Consider the following 11916-nt stretch of genomic DNA (forward strand, 5'->3'; position numbering starts at 1 on the left):
ATTTATTTATTATTTATTTAGTACAGGGTCTCACTACACAGACCAGACTCATAGTGATCCTCCTGTTTTCAGCCTCCCAAGCACTGGGATTACAGGTGTGCACCATCACACCCAATCTCAATTGCTGTTTCAGCGCGCCCTGGGGGGTGCTGGCACAGCAGTTCTGCCTAAACAGGCTCTTTAATTCACTGAGCTAACTGGCTAGCCCTGTTATTTTTTAAATTTATGTATATATTTTTTAATATTGTTGAATTTATCATTCTTAATGGCTTCTAGATTAGGTGCAATGCTTATAAAAGCCACTATGGGGGAGGAATCCTTTACTGCTTATATCTGGCAGCTCATGTTTTTTTGCAGCTATCAAAAAACAAATCACATATTTCTCATTAAATACTTTTTGTAAACTTCTTTATGTTTTTTAATTGTGGGTACTTTATTTTACAGTTGCACACATTAGATATGATGTTGGCGAATCATTTCTAGCAGAAGATCTTTACACCATGAGGAACCACAAGCGAAGCTTTCAAATGGAAAGAAGAGACCTAAGTCTTAAAACCTTGTGCTTTAAACTAGATACTGTAACATGAGTCCTGACAGGACAGGGAGTCATTCCACCTGGGAAGCAGGTGAGAGCATTTCGTCATGGAGAAGAAAGCATCCAGATCTGGTTTTTCCAGTGGCTACACAGCGGCAGGCATCATGAGTTGCCAATCCTTGTGTAACTTTTCTTCTAATCATTAATAACTTCCCTGATTTTCTTCAAGGGGACAGTGTGCAGACAGGGCTAAGGAAATGTTACCTCAAGAAATCACATCTTGGCATTTGAAAAAATAAATTCAGAGAGATTTCTCTGAACATATCCTGACATTGTCGCCTGGAGGAAGCAGGCCATAAAAATATTCTTTGAACATCCTCAAAAGTAGATCACAAGACCTTTAATTTAGTGGGTTGGTCTTTGCATCAAGAAGAAGGAGTGCAGGCAGAGATACTGAAAGCAATGTGAACGAACCTTGTAAAGTGCCTCGATTCATCGCCATGAGCTTATACCTCCTTCTGTCTAATTTATATTTTTGTATAAAAGGTATGAATTTCATCAAATCTGAGTGTAAAACCTTCCAATTTTTCAGTTTCTTTCTTTTCCTTCATTTCTGAAGCATCCTGTGACATGTAAGACTTATATCACATAAATTTGTCTCTGTCTTATTCATTTGCTTTTATTAGAGGAGTCTAGGAGTGTCAACCAGCAACTCTGCAATAGATAAGGGCAAAGTTAGGCAATTTTCTCTCCTCAGTTGCCTAAATATTACTCAGTGGCCTATAATCTATGGGCTGGAGTTTTTTGGTTAGTTTCTGTACCAATAATTTTTTAATGTCCTAAAAGAACTCTGAAGTATTCAAAAAAATTAAAGTAATCTGTTGCTCTCACTGAGACATGAACAACCCTCAGTGGCTTTGGGTCACATGGCTATTTATCTACTGTGATTTGTGGAGAGGCTTATCTATGTAGTTTTTACTTGGTGGCTGAATGTCCAGTCACTACTTTGAATTCTACAGGTGCCATGAAATTAACAGAGCTAGCAAATCCTGATCTGGTCATGTAAACTCCCTAAAAATGGGTCAATCGTTTTTTTTTTTTATATTGCTTTGGTAAAAGTAAATTCCATGGTCACATCTAATTGAATTGCCTGTAAAGAATAAGCTTGTAGTGGGTAATCCAATCAGAGATTGCTATTTGCTGTGGTTTTACATACCTGTAGTAAACAGTGTGCACCTCTTTTCTCACTCCAAAAGTGGAGAGGTCCACTCCAAATATCTGGAAGACATCACTGACTTTACTCTTGATGATCCCTGAATTCCAGGGCTATCAATTCAGTGCCATGAACCTGTCAAAGCTTTATTTGGTTTCTCAGTGTCTGCTGGTGCTGGTGGATTAAAGAGACCCTTCAACTCCATCTTCCCAATTTATTACTTCTCATATGTCTTGTCTCTGTAGTTGTCTGTTTTTTAGTTCTCTAATGCTTCAAGTACCATTTTTCTTTTTTTTTTTCTTTTTTCTTTTTCTTTTCTTTTCTTTTTCTTTTTTTTTGTGGAACCAGGTATTGAACTCAGGCCCTTGTGCTTTGAAGTACCATTTTTTAAAAACTATTTTTTTTCTTTAGTTGTAAACATGCTCTGAAGTATATAATCCACCAGTTCTGGAATTGGACAGTAGGAGAACTTGTTAAAAAGAAAACTGCACTCAGCAGGCATTTACCTTCTGATTTTGCTCCTCTTAGCATTTCTATTTTGCAATACAGATCTGACTTCAGAATTGGAATAGCTACTCTGTGAGGTTGACGGTAAAGCCCAAGTGTGCATAGTAGACATTTAAAAGAAATTTGTGTCCGTTTAAAAACAAAACAAAACATTAAACTAACAGAGAAAGAAGTCCCTTTCCAGAACATGAATGCAGTCTCAACAAATACACAGAGGAACTTTGCTTTCATGTTGATACCAGTGATTATAAACAGATAATGAACATTAGATTCATAATATTTTTTTTGGACATTTACTGACAAGGCCAGTAATTTTCCATTACCATTTCATGTAATGCAGTGTAAGAAAAACAGACAAATGTCAAAATTTGCACTTCCTTGGGGAAAATATTGACCTACTTAAGGACAACCAAAAGAGCTGTGTTCCAGCACAAAATGTATAATACTGTGCAAAGGAATTATGTAATTTCTGATAAATAAAGACAAATAAGAATACTAACAAATTGATCAACATAATCCAAATAAGTTCAAGATTTTTGGAACGTAGCTAAGAGGGTAATTTACATACTATCTTCCAATGCAATTGTTTGGACTATAACAATGAAATTTTAGCTTTTTTTTTTCAGGTCTCACCATGCAGCTCAGACTCATAGTGATCCTCCTGATTTCTGCCTCCCTAGTGCTGGGATTACAGGTGTGCATCACCACGCCTGTACTCCATCGGCTCAATGTGCCCAGGTGGTGGGGCTGGCACAGCATATGGTGCTGGGGATCGAACCCTGACCCTTGCACTTACCTAAGCAAGTGCTTAGTCCGCTGAGCTATATAGCCGGCCCTAAACAATGGAATTTTATAGAAAGTGTGGAAATTAATTTGGGGTACAAAGCTAACTGATTACAGCAAAAATCAAACATGTTTGGTCAGTGTGCTTTAGCGCTCTGATCTGGCAGTTCTATTGTAGCACATAACTCCAGTTGTAATGTTCATGCTCTTTTGAAAACCCTGATAAACACTGTTTTTTTCTAAAAAAATTAATAAAGCCTATAAAATATGAGGAATACAAGGCTGTCACCAGATATTGATCCACTGTGACATTAAATTAAACTTCATCCCTCCTCATTTTAAGCCTGGAAGAGAGAATAATAAATAATGTCAACTGTCTTCCAGGCATAGATTTAGCTTTACATCAAAATAAATTCAATGATAAGCAATTTCTATTCCACATCATGGACACTTTTATAGAATTTCAAACTTAGCTCCTAAATACCATTTATCTTTTATTATTTTGCCAACCACACCCTCAACATATTAGGAAGAGGATCATTCAAGCATTTAGTATTTTCGACTTTGCTCTTTTTCAATTAAATTTTGTGAATAATGTTATTTATAAGCCCTGAGAACATGCAGAGCATTGCATGCAGTGAGTGCTTCCTCTTCAGTTAACACACATAGAAGATTAACAAGGACGGTCTGAATCTGTAATTGACTACTGTGAGGATGTCACTAGGGTAAGATGGAGAACCAGGAAAGCAAAACAAAGCAAAATAGGACAAAACAATACAGAACAATCCAGAATTGATGTCTTCTACCTGCCCAGCATGTTTCCCTTCTTCCTCTGAAAAAATGCATACAGTACGGTCTACCTATTCTTTAGGGTATCATAAAGTAGAATATAAAAAAGATAGTTCAGTTCTTAATTATCTCAGACTGTGCTTCTAATACTTGAGACTAGCCAATTGAAAAACAACAGAAATTAATATTCCTTATAATTCTGGAAGCTGGGAAGTTCAGGATGATGGTGTGTCTAGGCTCTGGGCCTGGAAAGAGCCTATTCCATTGGCCATGTCTTTTCCCAGGGACATGCTCATGTGGCAGAAAAACAGAAGGAGAGAAGGGGCTAGTTCCCCAGGTTTGGTAAGGTCATTACTTTCAATAGTGTGGCCTCAACTCTATTACCTAATGAACTTTCTACTGTCCTACTTACTGAGGTAGGAAAGAAAAAGTAGAAAAAAGACATGGAAAGTCACAATTTTGAAAATGAAACCTGCAGCTTCAGGACACAACATGTTTAAAATGTTTGTCTTTTTTCCCCTCTCTCAAAACACAAGAAGCTTGGCCAATTCCCTTTCACCCGAAAATGGATTCTGCCATTCCCTTTTTTGTGCAAGTAGGTCTTTTCTTCTGTGAATAGACCATCTGCTTTCATCTTTCTTTATGTTTGTTGGTTTATGGTGTTTTTGTGTAGCCCAGATGAGGTTTGAATTCATAGCAATCCTGCTGCATCAGCCTCCTGTGTGCTGGGATTTTAAGTATAGAACACAACACCTGGATTTCACTTTTCCCAATAAATGGGTTGTTGTAGTTAGGACTTCCAAGGGACTAGATTTAATGCAGGACACATACTGTATATGATTATTCTATAATATTCACCAAAAGTCAAATACAGAAGAGTGCAAGAGATCTGTGTACTTGCTAGTGACCCCAAGAGTTCAGCCCCGGCCATGAATCCCACAGCGATGTCTCATGCAATCTGTATCAAGAATCTGCATCAGGAAGGCCCTGCAGGCAAAAGTGGAAACTAGAAAGTCTCTGCCTGGTGAAGAATCTGTGCCAGAAGCCTGAGGAATCTGCGCTGGAATCAGGAATCAATGCTGAAGGCAAAACCCAAAGCTGTCCAGAAGAGAACAGTAGCTGTCCCTGGGGAAGCGAGGACCCTAGCTCCTCTGACATGAACAGCCTAGTGCATATCAGGAAAACCAGGCACAGCAAGTTCCTCTAAGAAAATCAGCAGCTTGCAATCTTCCTGATCTTTTGTTTTGTTCAGCTTTAATCTTTAATTTTTTATTTGGAACAGGGTTTTGCTATGCAATTCAGACCATAGTAACACTCCTGTCTCAGCCTCTCCAGCAATGGGATAACGGGCATGTACCACCATGCTTGCTTTCAGTGACAGGCAAAATGGCACAGCATGTAGTACTGGAGATCAAACTTGGGTCTTGGTGCTTCTAGTCGGGCACTTAGATCACCGAGCTATCTCCCCAGTCCTTTCCTGATCTTTTTGTCTTTTGTGCCATTGCTAGCAATCAGCCGGTGGATTTTCCATGCCTAGAACCATAATGACCCAGTTCAGCTGGGCGTCCCCATTGAAATTGATCATTAGTTAATCTGGAGCACATGACAAAGGAGAATTCCAACAAATCACCCAGACATGGAAAAGAAGAAAGGCTTTAATTTGTTGGCATCTCTTTAGGGGACTCACGTACTGTTTCTACAAGAAATTTCTCATTTGCTGGACAACACCAGCAAAATGATTACAAAAGGAGAAGCAGTAGGGAAGGTGGGAAACTCTGGCTGCACTGTCCAGGGCTGTTAGCTGTGCTGACATTGCATTACAGCTGTGCCTGTACTTAGCTGTGGTCATAACCACCAACATTCTCAATCCATATTTGTCCAGTTTCACCGGGGAGGTCGCTTCTTGTTCCAAATCCAACATGGCCATGACATTTTTGTGGGTGGGCAATCTTTTTCCTAAGACTCAGAGGGAATTTCCTATGGATTCACAAATTCTGTAGATTTCCACTGCCCAAAATACATGCATATTCACATTTCCAATCTTCTGTCTACTGTAGATCTCTCTGTCTCTGTTTCTCTCTCTGTCTCTGTCTCTCTCTCCCTCCTCTTTCTCTCCCTCTCTTTCTCTCCCTCTCCCTCCACTTTGTCTCCCTCTCTCCCCCCACCCCTTTCGAGTGTGTACTTTTGCTGCCTAACAAATCCCTTTTTGCCTCTCACTGATATATCCTGAAAAATTCTTTTTCTGTGATGGGAGTTAGTGAACTTCCAATTTAATACTATGGAAATGGTGGGATTAGGTATCTCATCATCCCTTTGGAAACCTCCTAAGACTCGCTCCAGTGATAGCTATCATCACATTGAGGGTTAAATTCTAACATAAATTTTGAAGGAATATATGAAATTCAAACAGTAGGAAAAATCAACTTTCGTAAGTCAATAATCAGATTTAAATTCACAGATTAACATGAGAGTGCTAAATTTGAATATAGAGAATATAGAATTAAAAGCAGATTTTTCAGGATTCTATTCATTGCAAGCTGGCTTTTTATAATATTCTTTATTGGCCTATATTTGACAAATTGACCTTCCTATTTCAAAAGATGTTAATTTGGGTCTTTGTTTTCCTCCACATTTTTTTTAACCTAAACATAAATTTCTCTTTACTTGTCACTCAAAATACTAGCCATGTGCAAAAACCTGTCCAACCCATTAAATTTTCCTGTTTCTTTTCCTTCTGCTATATTAGACACACAGCTCTGCCTGCTTATGCACTATCTCAGCTTATATTCACATGTGAAACTCATATTAAGCAGTTCTGATTCTAAATTCTTGATTAATCACTACAAACCTTCACCTGAGCATGCATTGCCCAACTAAGTAAATATTCTCACCTATTCATGAAGAGATCAGCTAATGCATGCTGATCCTATCGCCTCTCTTAGAGCCAACCCATGATAAATACATTACAGTACTTGGCTTGCTCTTGAAGAGGATTATGAATCTGATGACTTTCTTACTTTATCATTATTCAATATCATCTTTCCAAATTCTCTTTACTGCAGTCTCTCACCTGGTGTCACTGATCCTATTCTTGTTTTCTTTCAGTCCGTTCATACAACTGAAACTAAATTCATCTCCTAAAATAAAAGCTTGATAACACCGCTTTCCTAAAACAGTGCTTCCAAGACTGTCTATTCTTTCTTTAAACTTCAGCTTCACTGTATGTTTTTCTTTCCCTGCATTATAATTATTTGTCTCCATTTTCCAACTATTTCAAGTTCTTCTGAGACTGGTTTAGGATTACGCTTTCTTACTTTCTTGAATTCAAGCACTTTCACGTAAGTTTCATTGTACTATGAACTGTGGTTCTGGTTAATTTCAGGCCACTCTTAAATTGACATGGAAGTACTATTGTCATACCATCAGAGATCTAAGATAGAAGGTAGAAATATAGTTACACAGGATGGAAGTAAATAGGCATCATTTTGAACCACTGAGATGCAAGGAGTATTTGCTTCTCTGCATTTAGTTTGGAGTGGCCCAATCTTCCATTCAGAGAACACATCATACTTCTATTTCTGCAGAACTGTACATATTTTTCTATTGCCAGAAATGCTTTGAGGGTTCAGTGGAATAAGCACTTGCCTGGCAAGCTCAAGGTCCTGAGTTAAATTCCTTATACAAAAAAAAAAAAGGCAGCAATGTTTTGACCACCAGCTTTGAGCTATACAACTTCACCTTGTTAAGTCTCCCTTATCCTTCATTATGTTTTTTTAACTTGGAACTTCTCTAGTGTACTAGATTGTACACTCTCATAATTCCTAGATTTGAAGTAATTGTCATAAGTATGCAGTGGTTTTGAAAATATTTAAATTAAGTGTTTATTTTTAAAATATACCATTAGCTCCCTGAAGGTAAAACCAGTCTTCCTTATTCACAAGAACAAGTAGATGCATCGATCCTTTTTGTATTGAAATAGCTATCAGCTATTTCTGAACAAACTGAGTAAACTCAGGTTCATTGTCTCACTGACTTATAGTGATCCTTCTGTTTTCAGCCTCCCCAGTGCTGCGATTACAGGCTTGCACCACCGCACCTGGTCTCCATGGCTGGCTCAGCAAGTCAGGGGGCAGGGCATGTGGGCCCTGCAATGGAACCCTGGTACTTGTGCTTGCCTAAGCAGGCACTTAGTCCCCTAAGTCATCTTGCCAACCCTTATTTTGCATTTTGAGGTCCTTGAAAAAGCTAATTTAGAAGAGAGGAGCTACAACTCTCTTAGTTGGAAGAAACTGCATACTATCTGACCTGAAGAAGTCCATTCTTGGTCCAAAGAACTAACCCATTGCTTCTTTTTACTTTCATACCTATCAGTGAGGGTGTTCACCCAACTCTACCAATGTTCTTTCCATAGCTAGCTGCCTGTTTATATGTGTCTCGGTTACTTTTCTCTTGTTTCTGGGACAAAATAACTGACACCTAGAATTAAAGAAGGAAAGGTTTATTTAGCATACAGTTGATGGAGGTTTCAGTCTGTACTTGACTGGATCCAGGGTAGAGTGGCCCATGGAAGAGGGCAGCAGTTCATTGTGGTGGAGAAAAGCAAAACGTAAGAGCAAAAGGGAGGAGCAATGGCAGAGAGCAAGCCTCTCTCCCTCCCTTATATCGTATTCAGGTTATGTGTCCAAGGCAGGTGTACCAGCCACACCCAAAATCCCAGTAGCACTCACACCTGATCCCAGCATTGGATCATGAATTAATCACAAACTCTAGAAGCCACACCATGACTACATGAGGCTTTGAGGGGACAGCTAGACAAAAGCCAGAACACTGTGATAATTAACTACTGTCCTTTGCATATTATCTGGAGTAAAAGGCAGTTTGGACTTAATTCAACTCCATCTTTAATTTCAGATGAGCTGTTCAATAGTATACAGAATGGAACAAGCTATAAAACTTATTTTCCCTTTAATTTGCTTATCTTTAAGTCCATATCTTTTTTTTTCAGAACCAGGGATTGAACTCAAGCCCTTGTACTTGCCAGGGAAGCGCTTATTCTACTGAGCCATCTCCCCAGCCCCTTTAAGTCCGTATCTTGTGTAATTTGTACTGCTTTAACAGCATGACTTAGACATGGACAATTATTAAAAACACAAACTTATCTCTGGAATTCCAACATCAAGGAAACATGATTTAGTCTAGTGAATGTCTTTGCTGTGTCCTCATATGGCAGATGGTACAAACGCAAGCTAAGGTAATACTGTGTGAAGCCAGTTAAAAAACTAAGTTACATGAAGAAGTAACCCCTTGGCTTCATGTCTTCTTATGAGACTAACCCCTTTTCATTATATTAGCAATATCTAAATTTGGTATGTCTATTATAGCAGCTAAATTGGACAGAAATTAATAGGCAGTAAGACAGGCTAGACCCTTGAGGGAGTCAGTGCTGAAGTTGGGAACATATAGAAACTGTAGGTACAAGTGAAGAAATCAAGACCTGAAGAGGAAAGTCACAATGGCCAGATTCATCTACTTTCCTAAGGGATGAATGAGAGCTTGAGATAATATTGTAACTAGCACTACCCTTTTGGGATGTCCCATAGAAACAGACCATCACCTCACTATGGGTGGAACTTCCACTTACAGACAGTTAAGTTAGGTAGAAATACTTTCAGCAATCAGACAGGGCTATGCCCTGGAAGATGCCAGTGTAGAAGACAAGAACACATTGCAACTGTAACTAGAGGCACATTTGGTGGAAGCCAAGCCTCAAGACAAGGATGGAATGACTATACCTACTTACCTCCCTGAAGGATAAGTAATAATGACTGATATTAAATAGAAGTTTCCAGGCTTGACTTGAGCATGACTTTTCTAGCACCCAACCTGTTTTTCAGCAGCCACATTATTCTCAGCAAAACTTCAGTGCCAATGAAAGTTCTATCATTGGCAAAAACTGGATAGGATGTCATAAAAGGACAGGTCAGAGCATGAAATCTTTCCAGTGCCAGGACAACTGATAGTACCCATACAGTTGCACCAGGACTTGCTGAGAATGTTAGCCACAGATGTTTGCTCAGAGCTCCTCACAAGAGGTCATCTGCCTGACATGACCACAGGATACCTTTTTGGGTCTCCTCACTTAGCACACCCTTTGCAAGCCCTGTAAAAATCCCTCCTTTTTTTTTTGCTCCCCATAGACAATCATGTTGCCCTCTGTCTGCTTGCACACACATCCACTAAATCCTGTGTCTTGTTTCCTGTCAGGTGACCTCTGGTGGTCTCTGACTCACATAGTTATTACAGCCCTCAGTCGGCTGGGTGAGAAACCAGACCTCTGACCCATTCCATCCAAGGAAGGTCCTTGTTCTTCCCATGTGCTCTTTCTACATGACTGCTCCCGGATATTCATCAGTATTACCTAAATGACATGCTTATCATCTTTTTGGTTGACCATAGTTTTGATCTACCTTGTGCCCATCTCATGATTTTGCTGCATAATATTTCCATTGAGAAAGGAAAACTCACTTTCTGGGTCTTCCTGTCCTTGTCAGACAGGGGCTGCCTTCAACAAAATTTCCTACTCTTCACCTCCATTGTTCCTCAGAATTCATAATATTTTCAGTGTATCATTTGGAGTTCATATTTGTATGTCACTCTCCCATCTGCTACTGACTAAGGCTATTGAGACAAAAGGTGGAGACTAAGACTGTAGATTATTAATCAAGGTTAATAATGTCATGTATATGCTCTTCATAAATGCCCTGCTCACTATTGGATCAGTATTAGCTAAGAGGGTATTCTTATAAACTTATTGGATGATTATAGATTGACATGTTGAACCCATCTCATGATTTTTTCCTTTAAAACATTCTTAAGAAATGACCTCAGGGAAAACACATATGGGTTCCCTCTTATCTCTCAGGAGCTATTTCTATTCCCCAAGGAAACTTTCCTACTGTTAACCTCCTTCATCCTTTGGAGTTCATTGTTTGATTTCACTGACCACAAACTTGGCACATCTGATAGCTAACAGGTTGGGAGTTGTATCTCTCCTACATCATGGCCACATAGAAACTATAGTGGTGGGATCATGTTTATCTCTGAAATTTTTTGATACTATCAAAGAAATTAAAGTATGAAAGTGACTTATGATATCTGCCATGAAATGAATGCACAAATCTTTTCTTTTCATATAGAGATAATAAAATGACAAAGTCTGTGATATCTGAGATAAGAAGAGTTTTAATGACTCAAATGCAAAAAGAGAATTCTATTTTTCATGTCATATGATATTTTAAAATCTTCATCAAATTTGTCATTAGTTTTCTTTTTCTTTTTTTAAATGTATTTGGTATAGAGTCTTCCGATGCAGCTTGGACTCATAGTGATCCTCCTGTTTTCAGCCTCCCCAGCCCTGGAATTACAGATGTGTGCCACCACACTCAGATTTGCTCATTGGATCAGCATGCCACAGGGGCAGGGCAGGACTGGCATGTGGGACCAAGTGTTGAAACCCTAGCCCCTAGGATTGGCAAAGCAAGCACTAAGTCAGCTGAGCTATCTCTCTGGTCCATTATTATTATTTAATTATCTTATTCTTGCTTTGGGAGCTCTGGAGTCTCCTTCTGGAGATGAACTCTAGTTTTTTTTTTTTTGTTCTAATAGAAAATTTGATCAAAAAAGGCACAAATGGCAGCAAAGTTTGATTAAAGATAGGAAAAGAAATAGGCACTTCAGTAAAAGTAGGAAAATACATACACGCTGCAGGACCAGTGTGAATTACTGAGACAGGAGATTAGAGCATGGCAAGACTACCTGGGGAAGTAGGTGTGACCTGTCAATTAAAAAAACCCAGAACAATGGGAAGAGCAGTTTCCAAAGCTCTGTATTTTGGAAGGCCCTGTACTTCTTGGAAGCTATGAAATTCTCTAGGAAAATTTTAGCAGATTTTTAATATGACCTAGACCTCCCATTAGCCTGAAGAGTGAATAATACAAAACTAACATTTATCATTGTGTTTTGCTCCTGTGTTCTCTTTTGTGTGGTGGTTGACCATCATACTGGAGACTATTCTTTGTTGCTTTGCTTG

Source organism: Octodon degus, unplaced genomic scaffold (genome assembly GCF_000260255.1).
Source record: "Octodon degus isolate 3935 unplaced genomic scaffold, OctDeg1.0 scaffold00121, whole genome shotgun sequence".
Taxonomy (NCBI): Eukaryota; Metazoa; Chordata; class Mammalia; order Rodentia; family Octodontidae; genus Octodon; species Octodon degus.